The following is a 16,828-nucleotide window of genomic DNA, read 5'->3' as shown; positions in this document are numbered from 1 at the left end:
TTTGTGATTTTGTGATTTTCTTAATAAGAGTTCTTAGCAATTGTATCACAAGATAGGTCCTGGCATTCAGTTTATGGGAAACTGTAATAATTAACAACAATAGGCAGTAAAAAAGGAATTGCTCATCTAGATAAGTTTGCTTCTGGACTTTACTTATGATGAAGTAGGAGCCTCTTCTGAGATTTTCTCATTCAGAAGCTTTGGAAAAGACTGGCAGGAGCCTGTGCATTCAGGAAGTCCAGGAGAAATTAGAAAAGACTACTGTCTAAAATTTGGAATAAAAAGCATTCCAGGGTTAATAGAGTACAAACCAGGAGACCATAAGTTTTTAGTGCGACTTTAGGCCTAAAAACTAGCTGGGTGAATCCAAGTAAGTTGCTTTCTCTATATACCCTTAGGAAAAATGAAACCATTTCAGAAAATCTTGCCAAGAAAACTATGAGATATAGTCTAGAATAACTGGAAGTGCCTCCCTCCCCCTAGTAGAGTTATATGGCCTAAAGTCAATCTTTCAGTCTTTTTAAACAATTTCTTCACATCTGTTTAGACTGGGGTCCCTAGTCCCCAGTCCCAGGAGAGGTACTTGTCCTTGGCCTGTAAGGAATTGGGCTGTACAAGTGGTGAGGAGTGAGTGAAGCTTCATTTGTGCACATATGGGATCCAGGTTGTGTGTGAAACCATCTCCCCCCTGCCAACCCCCGGGGTCCATGGAAAAATGGTCTTCCACGAAACTAGTCCTGGATACAAAAAGCTGGTTTAGGCAACCTTCACACAGAGTGATACATAAGCAATTATTTTGTTTCTTGCATGGCATTAAATAAAATAATAAATCCCCCCCCACCATGTTTTGGTCTGTGGATGTTGTATGTCAAGTACTAGGAAGAGCAACTAGTAAGCCTATGCAAAATCTAGATGGTGCCCTTTGGCATGATTCTTCTTCCTGCTAAACTGCAAAAGAGAAAGAATGCTTGAATAATATTCTGTACTGTACATTTGAAAACCATTATTTTTATCTCATACTGATCCCATCTGTCTTTTTATAGATAATATCCAAGTTATCTACATAATTTGGAAAGAGGTTACTTTGTTAATTTCCAGAAATGTAGAATATGTATCCATTTTGAGTGAAAAATTGTCATTTAAAAATGGTTGCTTAACTTCAACAGACTGAATTTTGTACTGGTATTATATTCGATAGTTTTATTCATTTGCCTCAAAAGGAATAGTTTTTATTTCTCTTTTTTCTTGCTTCCCCCTCCCCCCCTCTCTTTTTTTTTGCACAGTAACACTTTAGATTAACTGGCACCAAAATAATATTTTAAATAGAAAGTAAATTCCTGAATTCTTCTATATCTTTTGTTTGAACATATCAGTTGAGAGTTGGGGGGATGGTGGGGGAAGGGCGCTGAAATTTACTATGTGTAGATATTGTGCAGTAGATTGGGGAAAGCTACTCTAGAATATGATGGAATTTGGGTGAAGGAAATGAAATGTTTATAACACTGCAGCCTTACTCACATAATCTTGTCTTTTTTGTGTTCTGCTTATATATGAACATTCTTTTATAGTGTTGAAGATAAGTCTGTTCAGTAATTTGTATATTCTGTTCCTTCAGTTTCCTAACTGAATATTAGGAAAACATCTACAAGGAATCCAATTACCCAGAGAGGTGATGGGCTCCCATTCACAAGAGGGAGGGTAGAAATGAACGCTAGGCAACCATCTGTCAGGGATATTTTAATTTGGATTCCTGCATTGAATTACATTGGATGTGGGGGGGAAAAATAACCTCTTCCAAGTTCAATTCTATAACTCAAATGCCCAGAGCTGCACTTTGATGCTTTATCTTTAAAGAAAACCTTTTAGTACACTTATTTCTAGAATCAGATGTTCAATCATATTTGTATGCTTCTGAGTTTTCAGATTAAAGAATCTAATTATTTGCTAATGAACATTAATGATATATATAAACTGAGGGTCACTCTCCTATTACAGGCACCTGATGGTTTGCTGATAACCATTTGGCCCTTAGATTGACCATAAAATACAGTCAATAATTGAGGTGACTGAGAGAGCAGAGATCTTACCAATTTTAAACCTGACAAGACAGCTTGTCAGGACTCAGGGTACTGATTGAACAGTGACTGAGCATATGATTAGGCCATCGGAGCAGTAATGAAATGGCAAGGAAAGCATTGCAACATTAGTACAACTGCTAAATGACTAATGTGCTTTACTTCCAAGGCTCAGGTGCTTCAATTAGTTCTAATAAATTGTTCACTTGGCTATTCATTGTGAACTGTGGTTAGTACTGTGTAGGAAGCTTTGAATTGTTTTGTATGCCATTTAGGGATAATGATGGTATAGTAGCAGCAGGAAGGACTGTTTCCCTTCCTTGTGTTCTTCCAGATGAGTAACTTCTAGTAGCACTAACCGAAAGGCATTATGCAGTTGCTCTCTTTTTCCTTTCCTTTCCTTAATAGGTTTTCAGGAGTAGGAAGAAAAAGATAAGTATTACAAATATGGAACATTAAAGTTTTGTGCTCGAGACATGGCAATTGCACAATAAATATCTCCTCTTGAATCTTCCGTTGATGTTTGGATCACACGTGATTATTCTTGGAGAACCCTGTTTTGTGCCTGTATTCTTAATTTTGCACTTAATGACTGTTGTTGAAAACTGTTATATAGACTTACAGTATGCGTTAGATATGCATACTATAAAGGATAAGTAGGAATGAGTTCCAGGAGCTCCTGAATTACCGTTTCTGCTTTTTTTTTTACCATTGGATGTATGAGGTGAACTGCTGATAATTGTAATTTCCACACTCTTTATATGAAGTAAATAAATATGATCATATTATCATAATGGGAGCCAATTTAGTGTGGTAGTTAAGGCACTAGGATAGAAACCTGCAGGCTGTGAATTCTAATCCTTCTTCAGGCACAAAGCCAGCCGGATGACTTTTGGACCAGTCACTTTCTCTCATCCTTAGGAAGAAAGCAATGGCCAACGCTGCCAAGAAAACTGTAGGGACTTGTTCAGGCAGTCACCAGGAGTTAATACTGATTCAAAGTCAGTCTCAATCAGTCAATCAACCATAAAGTGATTTCCTCAAAATTATTGTTCTTTCTTCGGAAAATATAGATAGATACCTTATGGAATATTAATGGAAACCATTTGTAAGGTGCATGAACTTTATATACCAGCCAAGATAGCCTAACATTAAATCTATTATTGGTCTTTCAAGACTTCAGATAGATGAATCTAGAGTTTAGCATAGTCCTACTATGTGATATTTTTGTATTTAGCAATAATGTGCATGTTATGCTATTTATATTTGTGTATAGGCACGTACATATTAACTTAAACATTCATGGTATACAAAGATTAGTCAAAGCCCTTGTAACCATTAGCATACTTTCTCTACTGTCTTTCATAGCTGAGATCTCCTTTAAGGACTCCACAGTTTTCATTTCTGCCCCTTCCTCATCTTAACATTCATACATTATTTAATACAGCGAACAATGTGAACTGCCTTTTGTCTTTCTGAACTGCTTGCTTTTGTGATGTGACCTTGGTTAGTAACCATAGAAACATGTTAAAAGCATCAGCGTAAAACCCCCCCCAAAAAAGAAACAGTAGTTTGGAATGACAATTCGGTGAAAGGAGATCATGATACATTAACAATAATAAAAGCATATATTATGTCTAACCTGTTAAACCTGATTATTCTGGATGATCATCACTTTCAGAATGTTCATCAAAGTAAAGGAAGACAGAAACATATCATACATTTTAATAATAGCTTTTTAAAAAATATTTGTAGACAAATCTTGGAAAAGTGTCATCTCAAGTCTTGCTTTAGCTCTTAAAACAAGCATTATTTCCTTGTTGAGTTGCTGATATATTCCTCAAAATTTCTGTATTTAATGGCTAGAAATGTTTACACATCCTGATCATCCTAGGAATAACTGGCACTTCAGCTCAGTGTAGAGCTGGCATGATGCAAAGCCATTTAGGCAGATGGAGAATGCATAACTGAGTCTGTAGGTATGTAGGTCAGTACAAGCTAATGCAGAGGTCTCCAACCTTTCCTCATTGGTGGACTGGAGAGAAAGGGGGAGAGAAGCATTTTACAGGTGCGTGCACACACCCAAACGGGGCTATGAGCACGCACGATGCAAACAGGGCAGTGCTAGCGTCTACGTGACGCTTGCTAGCACAGCACTGGTTTTGCCCTGTGGGAGCTAACATCACCCCATTTTTGTGCCATGCACCACCTGGTTTTCACGCTGTGTGCCGCCCAGTTTTCTCACTGCATGCCATCTGGTTTGCCCCTGTTTTTGCACTGTGCATCACCCAGTTTTCTCCCATTTTTGCGCCTCGTGCCACCTGGTTTTCTCCCATTTTTACACTGGGGGGTGCCCGGTTTTTGCACTGCCCGATGCCTGGTTTTCCCCTATTTTTGTGCCATGCACTGCCCAGTTTTCATGCCATGCGCCACCATTTGCATAGCAGCAGTGGCCTATTTTTACCGCACAGCGTCCTGTTTGTATAGCGGTGGTGGTGCTAGCACAAGTGGGGGTGTTCCATGGCCCGGTGGCCAGTAGGCCATGGCCTGGTAGTGGGCCACAGACCGCAGGTTGGGGACCCCTGAGCTAATGGTTTCTGTGACTCATCAGATACCAAGTTATTTCCTTAACAATTTACATATAAAATTACTGGAGGCTATAGAGAGAAGTCAAGATTTTTTAAGATAAATTTATATGGTCATTTTTGAGGTACTGTGGTGGTAATGGAGAAATCTCTTTGAATAAAGTGTGATACTAAATAAAGAACAGATTTATCATATGATAAAGCTGCTTCTGTAATGAGCATTTATTTTCAATGATGTGTCCAGGAAATAGGGCTTTCAATTTATCATGAGATGCACTATAGTAAGATTAGACAAATTTGCTTTTCTTTTGTGTGGAAATGGATTGTAGGAAAATGCTTTGCTCCATGAAAATAAAAACTAATACTGATTTGGACTAGTGTAAAGTTTGATTATGTTAAATAACCAAGCAGATTATGTCCTTCTCATGATTTCTTAAACACTTGTGAAGATGTTGATGAATTGTAAATTTACGCTGGCTGTAGTAAGATAAGACTGTATTCTTCAAGCTTTCATTTGATCATTTAGAAATGGGAGAGGATAACACTGATCTGCTTTTGAGTTTTCTTTCTTATGCAAGCCCAACACCTTGATTTGATTTGATTTGATTAAATTTATATGCCGCCCTTCTCCCTGAGGACTCAGGGTGGCTCACAACAATAAAAATTAAAAAAAACAGAGTAAAAAATTTAAAAGAGAATTAAACAATAAATGCAAAATTACGAGACAATTTAACCCAGCAAAAAGCCTAATTAAAAACCGTAGTCAGTCCAGGCCCGCTTGTTGGAACAACCCGGTCTTCAGGTCATGGCGGAAGGACCAAAGGTCAGGGGCCATCCGCAGCTCCGGAGGCAACTCATTCCAGAGGGTCGGCGTGCCCACAGAGAAGGCTCTCCCCCTGGGGGTTGCCAGCCGGCATTGCCTGGCCGACGGCACCCTGAGGAGATCGACTCTGGGAGCGAACCGGGCGATGGGAGGTTGACAATGGCAGCAGGTGGTCTTGAAAGTGCCCCGGGCCTAAGCCATGTAGGGCTTTAAAGGTTATTACCAGCACCTTGAATCGTACTCGGAGGGTAACCGGAAGCCAATGCAGCTCGCTTAGTATATATCACAAATTCTTGATGGAATCTCAAATTCTTTGTCTCTTATATCTGTTCATTCATTTGAAAATTTAGTTACATTTTAGAATAGAGAAAATGTTACTCATTAATAAATGAGTTGGACCCAAGCTGTTTATTATTTAATTCACTGTATGATGTGAGGAAAAAAAGCATGTTTCAAATCCCCTACTTCTATAAACCTGTTTGACTGACCTTGAACAAATCACCTATCTCAAAGAGTTGCTGTGATGCTGAAACAATATTTTGGTATTCTCAGAGGCAGTTCAAGATATCAATGTATAACAAAAACGTTTTTTATTCGTTAATTTCAAATTATGCACTGCATGACTACTCATGCATAGATTTTTCTGGCCTTTACAGACCAGTATTTGTTGATTCTGGAAGAGAAAATTATCCTTGGTATTTGAGAAACAATTAGCCATTTGGGATATTGCTTTAGCATCCTGTGTGGATTATTGAGTGAATAATTCATGTTTGTTAGACCCTTCCATGCTGCTGACCTTTGTCACCTTCAGATGATCAAAGGGTTCTACCAATTTCATTTTGACAAATAAGTCGAGGTCCTTCTAGTATATGCTGGAATGGGTGACTGACTACAAGCTCCACAGGACATTACACGCCAGTTTTGAAGGAAATGACAACTACAAGCCTCCAATAGTTTTGTTACTTGATGAGGGATAGTATTCTTCAGAAGAGTAAATAATTTTTTCATGTTCCATGCCTATGCTTTCCAGATCAAAGGCTGGGATGTCAGGATACTTTTTGTTGAGTACAGCTCGGCTTTCAACACCATTTTGCCGAGCATTCTCATCGAGAAGCTGACTGACTTGAAATTCTCCCCCGCCATCTGCGATTGGATTCAAGACTTTCTTAGGGATCGGTTACAAACAGTGAGGGTCGGGTCTGCTTTGTCCAACCCCCTGAAGCTTTGCACCGGCATGCCACAGGGCTGTGTGCTTAGCCCCTACCTGTACTCTTTATACACTTATGATTGTGTATCATCTGACCCATCCACTGCGATAATCAAGTTCGCAGATGATACAACTGTGGTGGGTCTTATTACAGGTGGGGATGAGACAGCATATAGGGCGGAGGTACAAAAACTATCCATATGGTGTAGTAACAACAACTTGCACCTAAACATTGGCAAGACGAAAGAGATGGTGTTAGACTTCCAGAGAAAAAAGGAGGAACCTGCCCCACTTTACATCGGGGAGGACTGTGTTGAGAGTTTCCTCCTTTAAATTTCTGGGAGTCTACCTCGGTGAAGATCTGACCTGGAAAGTTAACACAACCCAGGTGGCTAGAAAGGCCCAACTGAGGCTTCACTTTCTTAGGGTCTTGCAGAAGAACAGGGTAGAACAACGGCTAATGACCCTCTTTTACCGGTCTACTATAGAGAGCGTCCTCTCGTATGGTATTGTGGTTTGGTATGCTGGTCTGACAGCCACGGACAGAAAAGTATTACAGAGGGTAGTGAGCACAGCACAAGACATTGTGGGCTGTTCCCTGACACCACTGGATGACATCGCCAGGGCTCGTTGCCTTGGAAGAGTGAGGAAGATTCTCAGGGATGACTCACACCCTGGACGGTATCTCTTTACTCTCCTACCATCCGGTAGGAGATATAGAAATATAGCCAGCCGTACCAACAGGCTGAAAAATAGCTTTTATCCGTGGGCTGTTAGGCTTTTAAATGGGACATAATCTCTGTGAACTTATGCAGAATTGACTTGGGAGGCCGGTGTGTGGTGTAGTTGGTTCACATAGTGTGGTGGGATGGAGGGCTTGTTGTCACTATGTGTTGGGGGGAGAGAGCATGGGGGGAGGCTCAGCTAATCTCAATGTACACATGTTGTACTTTGACAATAAAGGTTTATTTATTTTATTTTATTTATTTATTTGATACTGTATGTCAGCTGTTTAATAACTCAGAATTTATCAAGAATCCAATTTGGGCATAAGATTTGTACATCATTATCTTCCACATCTTAGTTTCTTGAACTGTACACAGGATGGTGCCCCAGTTCTCATACAATATTAGATGAAGTGCATTGCTTGAATGTTATTTTATTGATTTCTCTGGTCAGCTGTTTGGACTGCATGCATAGCCAGTGGGAATATTTCAGTAGCAGACTGCAATGTCAGCTTAGGCTTGGTAGCATTATTGCATATTATATTATTTTGTTTCCTTCACCACTCTAAGTGGCCTTCTCTTTCTCTCATGAACAACAAGCAAAGTAGCATTGCTTAGCTCATATTGTATTCTGTGTTAACATTTGAAGGGAGGGGAGAATTATGGGTAGCTGCAAGGACATGCTTATTACAAATAATCAAAAATGACTCTCAGAAAGCCATAGCTCCAATATAGTTTTGTACATTTTTCTCAGGGCTTTATGAACACAGAGGAGAGAAATCTTATTGTCATGAAGAGTTCACATTTTGAGGGGAGGCAAAGGAAATGTGCCTGGCAAAGTCAGGGTTCTAATGTATGAGGAAAGGGAGATTTAGATAAGAACCTGCAATATGTAGGAGGTGGGATATGTGTGTATGAGTTGAATATCTTTGCAGGTGACAGTCTTAGATGGGAAGGATAGTAAAGGCTGACTGTAATGGAGAAGCCAGGGAGGTTAATAGACAGAATATTGGAGGAGGATTGAGTGATCAGATTGGAGGGAGGGAGATGAGAAACAGGCAATTTTAGACAGGAGCAATTTGTGATCAACGCAGGAAACAACAATAATGCTGAGTGGGAGACTCAGTTCAAAACTGAAGATGTCAGTTAACAAAGGAGGGTATGCGGGACTGTGACCAGAAGGAAGAATAAGGAATGAAATCAGTCTGAAGGCAGGAAGATTAGTGTCTATGCAGGTTGGATAGGTAGAAATTATGTCTAGAATTGAAAGAGCAAAAAAAATGAACTATTAGGGCTTGTGGGTGACAGAGAGATAAAATTGCGCACTTCATCAACTGTGACCTGTGCACACTGGAAAATCTGCATGAAGAAAAGAAATAAAGAAAATAAAAAACCTTAGTATGTTGGATAGAGCCAATAACAAATGGAAGGAAGAAATGATTGAAAAGTATTATGATGGGAGTTTTAAAATGTAATATTTGCAATTTTCTTGTATGGCTGAAAATCTGCATAAATACTGTTTATTATTATAATAATTTGTTAGGTTCTGCCTAGCTTATAGAGCAAGTTTTTTTTAAAAAAGTAACTGATTTCAAGAGTGATATGATTGGATTATTTTCCCATTCATCCCATTATTGTGTTGCTAATAACTATCTCTTTATTAAGCTGCAGATAATGTTGGAAGAAACAACTCAAAGGAATACAATTTAGGTTTCCAACTATGTTTCTCCTTAGCAAATAATATAACTTTGGGAATGCAAAAGATATGGGGGACAGTTGGAGGATTTATTATCTCCTATTATTCTACTGCATTATTTTTAAATCCCAAAAAATGGCAGTTAATATATATGCCTTGTAGGGGAGCAAGTTGAGGAAAATCAGTGAAATACATTGCTTTTTATTTAGACTAATTTTTATATTATCCATTCAAAAGACTTTGGTTAAGACACTAGTATATGGACATTCCCCATAATGAGCCACACATATAACATAACTAAAGGATAATGAGAAACGATTGCCCAATAGACAATAGCTAGGTGTTGAATACTGTTTTTAAAAAATGGCCCTGAAAAGCTGTCTTTCTTCTGATGGGTATTAACAAAACTAACTTATGGAATTAGGTAATTGAACGACAGTATTATTAAACAGCCTTATATGGCCTTATGCAGTCTTGTTTCTTTAATCAGTTTTAAGGTACTGTTACTGTATTGCAAACAACCAATCACTTTCCCCCCCTGCTTTTATGGATTCACAAAGTAAATGTAATTGTATTACTAAATTTGGACTTTGCATCTACTAAGTACAGGCAGCCTTTCTCATTCACGCACTACAGAGAATAGGATGGAGAGATCAGCTTTGCAATTTAGAACTTCATAAATCTGTCATAGTACTAATCTTCTCTTAAGGGCAAAGCTGTTCTTTTTTTCTTAAACAAAAGGTGACAGTCTCAATTTGCATGAGCCCTTAGGCACTGAAGCTTGTTGCAAGTGAAATACTACTGAGTTTCTATTAAATGCCAGTGGGGTAGAAACCAACTAAAAGAGAGAGAGAGTACAAACTAAAAGTTCTAACTATGTAGCCCTTCAAATGTATTGGGCTGTACTGTACTGTACTCCCATCATTCTAATTACAGTAAGAGCATCATTTCCTATTGGGTAAGTAGGTATATTGCTTATATCAACTTCACCAGACTTGCATGGAGGATTGCTAGGTAATTCTACAGCTGTAGGCAATTTCTTCTTCTTCTTCTTCTTCTTCTTCTTCTTCTTCTTCTTCTTCTTCTTCTTCTTCTTCTTCTTCTTCTTCTTCTTCTTCTTCTTCTTCTTCTTCTTCTTCTTCTTCTTCTTCTTCTCCTCCTCCTCCTCCTCCTCCTCCTCCTCCTCCTCCTCCTCCTCCTCCTCCTCCTCCTCCTCCTCCTCCTTTACCAGTAGTGACATTCAGCTGAAGGAACTCTGCTTTTAAGTGGTTGCAATACAGTGGGTTAGTGAATATGTCTAATTTGCAGCAAGCATTCATTATATATATATATAATAGTTCTGACCAGGGGTTAAACACAGTCCTTCCAAAACAATCAATCAGAATAGAGCTGGAAGGAACATTAGAGGTCTTCTAGTCTAATCCCCTGCTCAAGCAGGAGACCCTATACTATTTCAGATAGGTGGTTGTCCAGTCTTTTCTTAAAAACCTCCAGTGATGAAGCACCTACAACTTCTGAAGGCAAGCTGTTCCACTGGTTAATTGTCCTCGCTGTTAGGAAGTTTCTCCTTAATTCCAAGTTGCTTCTCTCCTTGATTAGTTTCCATCCATTGTTTCTTGTCTTGCTTCTGGTGCTTTGGAAAATAAGTTGACCCCCTCTTCTTTATGGCAGCTCCTCAAATACTGGAATACTGCTATCATGTCACCCCTAGTTCTTCTTTTCTATAGACTGGCCATATCCAATTCCTGCAACCGTTCTTCATATATTTTTGTCTCCAAGCCCTTAATCATCTTAGTTGCTCTTCTTTGGACATTTTCCCAAAATCTCAACATCTTTTTCGTAATGGGGTGACCAAAACTGGATGCGCTATTCCAGGTGTGACCTTACTAAGGATTTGTAAAGTGGTACTAATACTTCACGTGATTTTGATTCTATGCCTCTGTTTATACAACCAAGTATTGTATTAGCTTTTTTAGCTGCTGCCACAGCTAATCCGTTAATATGGATTGCCTGATCTGTTTGAAAGCACTACTATTTGATGAGCTGTTTGGTAGAATACTGTTATATGGCATGCTGTCCGTTATATTTCTGCAAATAAAAGAGTTGTAGATTTATTTCATCAAACAAAAGTAAAAAAATTACACAGAGAAGTTGCCTATTGTTACCTTTTTGTTCATTTTTTTTACTTCCTTAACAAATAAGCCATTGTTCTAAACTATCCATTTGTTGTACATATTTCTTATCCCAATCTCCTTTCCTGTCCACATTTTCCTAATCTCAAAAGCAATCTTCAGACTGCAAGATTTTGTTTGTTTTTCCTCCACTACCTTTTCTGTGTCTAATCTCCAAATGGTCTGTTCCTTTAGCTCGATTGCCTTCTTCTCCCTTAATAACTTCTGACTTTTATTTCAGTTAGTTGTCTTTATCTGGATATCTCTTATTTAACCCCCCCTCCCCCTCTACAGGTTGAGAGCAGCAGCTGTCATGCTTAGTAGCTTTGCTTTCCTGGGGTTTGTAGCATTCCATAGTTACAGTGATAATCATGACTTGCCAAGCATGCGGTAATTTGACAGTGTGCACCTGTTTTTGTCTCTTTTTTTTATTGGTGACATTCCAACTGTTTGGTACCGTTATATATTTAACTACTGTAATGCTTCTCCGGAGTTGACAGCCTTGACAGACTGAGGGACAAAGATCTGTCTGTATGCTTGTATGTATAATTTTGTCTTATTATTGGTAAGTAGAAAGCATTTTGGGGGTATTCATAATATGCACTTCTGAAGCCTACAGGTCAAGTTGCCTTTTCTGTGACTCAGATTTGGTTTGTTTGCTGTTAAATTGTGTTTGATGGATAAACCTTAATTTTTATTCCAAATGTAATACAGCAATAATATGCTTCATGTACATCCTACATTAATATACATTCTACATTAACCATTCATAACACAGGGAGGATTAAAAGACAACTTGGCTTCAATGCAGTTATACACTGGTTTCATCTTACTCAGTATCCATATGGGTTTGTGCCTGCTGTGCATCTTTCAGTATTATTCTTTATCATTTTCACCATGTAAATATACTTGCACTTTAGATTTTATGGCTTGATTTATACAGTTTTCAAGGAATGGCAATAATCTCTTTGTGCATACTAGTTTATTTTTAGCTCTTTAAGCATGCAAACAGGAACCCCAGTGGGGGGGAACCCATTCACTACCATAAACCTTCTACTTCGTAACTGTATATTGGGCAAATCAATAAGTGGGATGGATAGTACCTAACAGAACCTAGACTAGCTCAGTAAGAGGTTCCACAAGAGCAAGGATGACATACCTAGATGTTGCTGAATGTAAATTCACAGGAGTTGTCAGAATTACTAGTGAGAGATACTGGGAGTTATAATTCAGCAGTCTCTGAAGATCCCAAGTTCCCATTTCTCACTATAGTATCTTTTATAAGGGTCTTCTACAACCTAGAGCTACTATTAATCTGGAGAAACTCTGACCATATTAATTTCACTGAGAGGTAAACTAAATACCATCCTAGTAAATATTTGCTACATGCTTCTGCCTGACAATTGTTTCCGTGCAAAGGCTACTGTTCCCTTGCCATTCTGGTCTCTTTTCTTCCACCTGGTTTCACTTTTGCTTTTGAAATGGTGACAAAATTGAGTAATCAAAATTCAGTTTCTCCTCTCAATTGAGTTCCTAGCTTCCAGGAAAAGAGAGGTATTATTACAGAAGATCTGAATGGACTTTTGAAGTGAGACTAAGGACTGTATATAATTAATCTGAGATGTGGCCCTATGGCTGCAGATAATTGGCAGTGATGAAAGAACTAAGCAATCTTCATCTGCGTGTTGTTTGGTTTTATAAATAATCTTGGCCACTTCATTAGCATTTCAAGAGGAAAACTATGTTTACTTTATACTGGAAGAATTAGGATCCTCTGGGTTATGGTTCAAGTTTATCCAATAAGGTTTCTGCTGAGTTTCTCTCTGGGAACAAAGAGAGGTTGGTTTCATTGGGACATGGCTTGAGGTGATGGTTCCTCCGGGTTTTCCTTGCCTTTCACCAGAAACCTGCTACTTCAAAGTGCTGAGAATGTCTTGAGGTAGCAGTTCCCTGAGTAGAGCAGGGGTGTCTTCTTCTGTACTGTTATTGTGTGCCTCTGCAATGGGGATGTGAGCTGTGAAGGAGTGGGGCATGTGAGTAGGCTATGTGTTCTGGGTCCTGAGACCAGACCAATCCCGTATCCCATTTTAATGTATCCTTTGCCTCTTAGAAGAGCCTTATGTCCTCTAGACTCTCAGTGAGTCTCTTTTGCCCTGAAAAACATTTAAATCACCAACGAATGTGTATGCAAATTTCATGGCACACTAATTTTGTTAAGAGTATGCTTTCAAAGAAAACTTCATTTTATTTTTTATTATTTTAATAGCATTGGTGTTTCTTTTTCTTTTTTCTTTGTCACAAATAAATCTCACAACAATCAGTGGCAATTGTGAAAGCCCAGCTGATAATCCCTGGAAACTAACATTATTCTTCCTATTGTATTTGAAGAAAAAAGCTCACCAAAAATGTCCGATATGTATTCAGAAAGAGAACAGCTACATTATGTACAGCTATGATTTCTAATGCATGGTTTATTTTTGTTAGTATCTATTAAAGACTGTAAATCTGAAAATAAGTTCTCTCTAATATACTATTTTGGCTGTCAGTCCATAAAAGGCCAATATTATGATTAAAGACTCCCAGGCCAAGCTCAATAAAGAATTTGTGCAATGATATTTTGTGCAAACACTTGTGTGTACTTGTGTGACTTTTATACAACTCTATTTCATGATATTTTTTGGTCCTACTGTTTGAAACAGATTGCTTTCATAGAAAATCAGGTTAACTCAGTTATCACCAAAAACCTCTGTGCATGGATACCTTCTCCATGTAGTACAATAGGTCATGGACATATGTGTTATTTGAAAAGAAAAAAAAACCTTGACTACTGGAAACAGCTTTGGTCTATACACATGGTATGCAGGTAGTCATCAACTTACAACACTTCATTTAGTGACTGTCTGAAGTTACAATGGCACTAAAAAATGACTAATGACCATTTTTCACACTCATGACCATTGCAGAATCTCCATGGTTACATGATTTACATTCAGATGCTTGACAACTGACTCACATTTATGACGGTTGCAGTGTCCCAGAGTCATGTGATCCCCTTTTGCAACCTTCTGACAAGCAATGGGGAAGCCAGATTCACTTAACTACCATGTGACTAATACAAGAACTGCAGTGATTCACTTAACAAATCTGGTGAGAAAAGGCACAAAATGGAGCAAAACTCACTTAATAAATTTCTCACTTAGCAACATAAATTTTGGCTAAATTGTGGTCATAAGTTGAGGACTACCTGTAAATGGTGATGGGGACATGCAGCCATGCATTGGATGATTCAAACAATTTTTTTCCAAAATGTGGATACCTTTCATTTACTTTATTAATATAGCTACTGTATTTCAATTTATTTTTCTTCATTGTCTGCTATGGGAATGTTAACATTTAGTAATCAGAAATATAAATCTGTTGTCAATATTTTTTACATTGTAAGGAATTTTTTTCTTTATAGATTTGCCTAGCATGGACTCTTATATTCATGTCAAGTCCAAAAGTTTTTGGGACTGAAAGAATGATACTGTTCAGATTTTAAAAAGTTGAAGAAATTTAACTTGTCAATGAGTCCTGCTCAGCATTTGAAAATGGCAGATGTTATTGTAAGCAACATTTTAAGTAGTTTTAAAACTTAGGATAAGTTTTTCCAAACAAAGTTAGTTGCTGATTTATTGTGTTTTAAACATAGTTGGAATAGTTCTATCCTTAAGGCAGCTATTTCCAAAAGATACAGATTTTGCTTTTTTTTAACACTCACCCTGAAAAAAACATTGCAATTGTTCTTTGCTTCTTTTATTGAATACATACAGTTTAGGTATCTTTTTCTTCATTGGTTATGTGATCTTGTATGATTTTAAACAATCACCTAGTATTTCCCGCTACTTTGCTTTATATGATAATTAATTTGGATGTCTAAGAAAGTGGACATCCAATTTGATTTTCTATCCTGCTATGGATTAATCCATGCATCTGGGCCCTACTTTTGAAAACTTGATAGTCCTTGGTTTGATTTAGCAATGCACGATTTTGTTTCAAAGTGGTGAACAGCAATTCCATTTGTTTCTGTTGATAAGCCTAATAATATGCATTTTAAAAATTATTATATTTATTATAAAGCAACATTATTGAGCATATTTTGAAATGAATATAGTATGGTGTTCACTGGAAGATCACAATCCTAGTTTGTAAATCTGGTCTAGATAATAAATTTATCGTTATTAAATATCTAATCCAGAATTTTTTTTCATAGAAAATGGAAGAATTGGAAGGTAATTCTTGAAAAAAAATTAAATATACAGGATAAAAATTCCTGATTTCAAGAGACATGGAAATGACTTTTTAGAATGGGGGTAATCTGCATTTCTGGCTTAGAGCCAGGTCCACGAAGTGTCAAATTTTTACTAGTATTTTGAAGTTCATTGGTTTGGCTTGGAGCCAATTGAATGAATTGCTCAAAATAGTTTGCATATTTTTTTTTTCATCAGAAAGGGGGTGAGGCCTGTGTCTTTGAAATTCAGTGTGAGAAATGGCTTTCAGACAACAGACGGTATCAATCAAAATGTCATTTTGTTATGCTGGTTAAATGACTTTTTTTGAGTGATTTAACATAAGCGAATGACTTTCTAGGAAAAACAATTGAACTTCCTGTAAATTTTACTGCAGAGTTAATTATATTAAAGAAGGACTGCTAGTGTAACTGTTGCCATTTCTTTCTTTTGCCTTATATGCAGATATATACAAATCAGTGAAATCTGAAAAAGATCAGAAATGATGAACAGATTTTAGTTCATTCAACAGCATCTCTCTAGCTCATGGAAGTCAAACTTGCCACATCACATGATGTGTCACGATATTGTGACCTTTTTTGCATTGCCAGAGCTGGGGTGGGCATGGCCTCCATATGATGCAACCGGCCTGCAGGCTGGCAGTTTGACACCCCTGCTGGTCAGTCATTGAAGCAACCAGCTCCAACTTATTAGTCAGTTTCCTGGATCTACTCTTGGCTGACCTACTGTTCTTAGTGTGCCATTGTACAGTTTCTTTGCCAAACTCTGTAAGAACCGTTTAAAAGAAACTGTTTAAAAGAAACCTCTGGCAGTTAAGATATAAATAATATAAATAATTAATGTTAAAATTTATTGTGTTTACTAAACACTCACATTTATTAAACACCAAAAATTGTAGTGTTAAAAGAATACAAAAGCATAAAAAAAGAGAAAAATGCACACAAAACAGCAGCTGAGGTAACAACAGACCTGCCATTCATAAGTTAAAATAACCAATGTATGGATGCAAGCCCCTCTCCTGACCCTCATACTGTATTTTTGACATGTTAGGCCATTTATACACAAACACACACAAACAAATTTAAGGTGTTTTAAAATTAGTTGTAGAACCACTCTAGCTTTGGTATGGCTGTATGTTTCAGTGATTCACAAATAACTAAATCGTGCTATCTATAATTGTGCTTCCCTTTTGACTTGCAAAACTGTAGGTATTTTTCAGAGCCTCTTTCTGGAGGAAAATATGCATGTATTGAATAA

General features: G+C 37.7%; 1 protein-coding gene across 1 annotated transcript in view; it reads left to right on the top strand.

The window, feature by feature from the left end:
• The window catches only part of KIF26A (kinesin family member 26A), a gene marked incomplete at both ends in the record, with an annotated part of 188,759 nt that overhangs the window by 121,034 nt on the left and 50,897 nt on the right, over nucleotides 1–16,828 (top strand). The gene's annotated exons all lie outside the window — the stretch shown is intronic.

The sequence above is a fragment of the Vipera berus genome (genome assembly GCF_964194415.1).
Source record: "Vipera berus genome assembly, chromosome: 1".
Classification (NCBI taxonomy): Eukaryota; Metazoa; Chordata; class Lepidosauria; order Squamata; family Viperidae; genus Vipera; species Vipera berus.
The sequence above is the reverse complement of the archived record's forward strand: the minus strand, read 5'-3'. Positions and strand labels throughout refer to the sequence as shown.